The sequence below is a fragment of the Rhinichthys klamathensis genome, unplaced genomic scaffold (assembly GCF_029890125.1).
Source record: "Rhinichthys klamathensis goyatoka isolate OS25496 unplaced genomic scaffold, OSU_Roscu_1.1 h1tg000267l_1, whole genome shotgun sequence".
Taxonomy (NCBI): Eukaryota; Metazoa; Chordata; class Actinopteri; order Cypriniformes; family Leuciscidae; genus Rhinichthys; species Rhinichthys klamathensis.
The window spans coordinates 638,745-642,471 of record NW_026606788.1 but is presented as its reverse complement, the minus strand read 5'-3'; positions in this window follow the sequence as shown (position 1 = coordinate 642,471).

The window sequence follows — 3,727 nt, the reverse complement described above, 5'->3', positions numbered from 1 at the left end:
CGCTGGGGCGGAGAGTGCACGTGACCCACTCTAAGCCCTGTGATTGGCTGAGTCCTGAACTCTTCTTATTTTCTACAAGCATACATATTTACTCCACTGCCACTGCCATGCACACTTGCTTCCCCTGCATACTGTTTTATCATTGTATATTAGCTACATATATTGCATTGTTCTTTCACTTGTATAGTGTAAACCGTGTATGGCTATGTGTGTATATTGGTCTTCGGAGTAACTGAAATGCTGTAACTTTGATCTGTAAAGTAACTAAAACTACAATAGAGTTAATCTGTAAGTGTATAACATTATGCATTATATCTGTACAGAAATGCATCAGGTGTCCTGCAGAGTCTCGCTGTTATCATCACGTCCACTAAAGCAGGTGTGTGTGTGTGTGTGTGTGTGTGTGTGTGTGTGTGTGTGTGAGAGAGAGAGAGAGAACATTCAGCAGGCCGGAGAGACCCGATCCTCAGACATCTGTCAGACGGAGAGGCCTGGCGTTCTCTCTCTCTCTCACACACACATTTGTGTGTGTGTGTGTGTGTGTGTGTGTGTGTGTGTGTGTGTGCGTGTGTGAGTGAGTGAGTGAGTGTGTGTGTCAGACGGAGAGGCCTGGCGTTCCCTCACAGCACACTCTTTCTGTCAATAACATACCAGTGCAAACTCAAACATGCCGTGTGTGTGTGTGTGTGTGTGTGTGTGTGATTTGTCTGCATACATGACCCACAAAACAAAGGCTCACTCATACTGTGTGCTGTAACTCAATGCCAGTGCTGTGGGCCGCATGATCTTTCTTTTATGTGGTTCTGTTGATTAATAGATTGATCTACAATCGGCATTATTGAGCTGGACAGACTCTCTCCACAGTAACATTTATGCTAACAGGAGAACATGGCTTTAGCAGAGACACGACACACACTCTCCAGCCACACATGCAGGTCCACTGTGTTCAGAGGAACGAGGCCATCTAGTGACTCCAGTCTGAACACACAGGCCGTGTCTCATATCCCCCACACCCTGAAATAAGGCACTGTTTAAGGGGACTACATGTGTAGTGCTCTCCGAAACCATAGTGGACGTTATCGAGTGCACTTAATATTACACCATTATAAGAGAACTGAGCCGAGCTGGACGATGACAGCACTGTTTTGTGGCTATATAGATCAATTATATATTATCAGTTAATAACGAATGATTTTTACAACAGAAATGAATCAACACTGACCTTAAGCTGGACAATGCCTTTCTTCTAGAGACCCCTGGGAAACCTGTCAGGGTTCTGTCACTTCTGTCTGGTTTATATCTGGCTTTGGTGACAGAGCTCTGACACTCCCGGTTTGTCATGTGCTTGTGTTATTCACCTTATTTTTAACGGAAATACGGACACAGCCAGTTGATGTTTTTTTGTGCGGGACTTCCGGTCACTGTCTAGCTAACTCACTTTTCACCATAGCGGTTAATCAAACAAGTCTCCGTAACAACTAACTCATCGTTATGGCTTCGAGGAAAACCGGGATTGTTTGTGCAGTTAGAGGTTGTCATAAATAATAACTGGTACAAAAGACAGATTTCCTTGGAGCAGGAGTGTTGTAATCATCGATCGCGTACGAGAGCTGAATGTGGATGCGGGGCGCTCTACGACCTTCACCCCCCGCCGAAGAACGAGGAATCCCTTCGCCTGTGGTTAAAAGCTTTACATTTGAAGAAACCACCGAAGCGACCGTATGTTTGTTCTTTTCGTGATTCTCTGAATTGGGTGCCCTTCAAGTCCCCCAAACTTGCTTCAAAGATTTTCAATTGAAGGAAATCACAAAATGTCAATTAATAGAACCAGGTGCCTTTGCATTATAATGCAACACAATTTCTTAAAAAAAATTTTGATTTAAAGATAATGGGTTGCTTAAGTAGTAGACAACAAGCAAGTTTGCATGTCCTCACTAACCATCATTACATTTTCATTGCATATCAAACAAATAAAAAGTGCAATTAATACCAAAATGTTGCCGCTAATATAATCATATGTTGGTCTACTTTAACTAAAATATACATATATATATATATATTTTTTTTAATTATATATGAAATTGCAATATTTATACACGTCCTCCAGTTTGTTTTCAACCCCGTCACGCCATACTATTTACCCCCCTATAAAAATAATGGATCAATCCCTGTGGCATCTCATCCAGGAAGTGACATCACACAAGTCTCTTAGGCCGTGTGTCCACCAAAGCGTTTTTACTCGCGCCTGGCGTACGTTTTCAATTGTTTTCAATGGGAGCGCCGCGTTTTTTAAACGCCATGAGCGCAACGAGGCGCTAAAGTGTATTTAACGCTCAAGCGCTGAGCGCCCGGCGTTTTTACTGGTCGCCGAGAGTTGAAAAATGTTCAACTTTTGGATAAAACGCAGCGCTCATCACTGTCACTTTTCACCAACCGTCCAATCACAGTGGAGGAGGGGCGGGACTAATATCACACCGACCAACTGTCACAACATTCTTTCTGTACAACGACATCAACCAGCAGAGCAAACCGAACAAAATGGATGAAAAATATTTTTTTAGTATGAAACAAATTACCTGCGAAATCAGTTACAAGTAAACTGTGCTGCGGATATTCTGTATCATAGCAACGAAACGTCTCAACGGAAAAAGCGCTTCCAAAACGCTCTCATGCGCTCACAGCTAGGCGTTTTCAGCAGAGCGGCTAGCGTTTTCAGCTGGCTAAAAACGCTTTGGTGGACACACGGCCTTAAAGAACATGCTGCAAAGAAAGGCAAGTGTCAGTATCTTTTCTTACCTATATTTCATGTTTTTCGCTGTCAGATTAAGATTGTCAGGCTCAACATTTCAACTCTGTTGTATGGCTAAATGATAGTAAACAACGGTTTGAGAAGAGTTAAATAATAGTTTTGCAAAACATTACTATTTTAATATGTCCTAAATGCCATGTGGTGCTGCTGTCTTTGCTAAGTAAGGAGTTATGGCTACTATTAGCCAAAAACTTCAACCCCGTCACATTTTTTAGTATAACAGGGTTGAATCGTTGTGACAGGGTTGAATGTTTGACACTTCTTAGTAGATTACTCAATTGTAGACTTGTTGTATTGTGATGTGAACTGTCAGAAATAAAAAAGGAGACGTGTCCAGAGGTTAGCAGACACATGTTAACTCTCGTTAGCTCTTGACAGTTAATATATGCTCTCACACAAAGCCAACTGTCTTTTAAGTTTGTTCTCTCTGTATATTTATCCCTTGTGCATCAATTAAAAAAAGTTACATAGAGGACAAAAATGTCCGTGTCAAAAAACTGTCATAAAAATGTTAAGCTTGGGAGCACAGACTTAAGTTTGGCATCATTTTAAAGAAGGCAGATTATTGCTGAAGTAAAAAAATATAAGTAAATATAGTTATATAGGTTTAAGTTTATGAAAATTATTTATGAACATTATTTTATATAAAATATATATTTTGTGAAACAAGTTGAACTCTAAAACGGCTAGAAAATCAAAGCCATATATCTCAAAAAATGAGCTTTCGGTAAGAGTTTCTTTGGGCGCAGTGGCAGATTTTCCCCAGTGGGTGCCAGCAAAACTCCACTGGTGCACACAGTGATTGGATTTGTTATTGTTGTTGACTTTTTCTCTCTCAATATTACAAACACACACACACACACGCATATATTTAATTAGCCACACTCTGACATCCATACCAACACACCCACACAAATA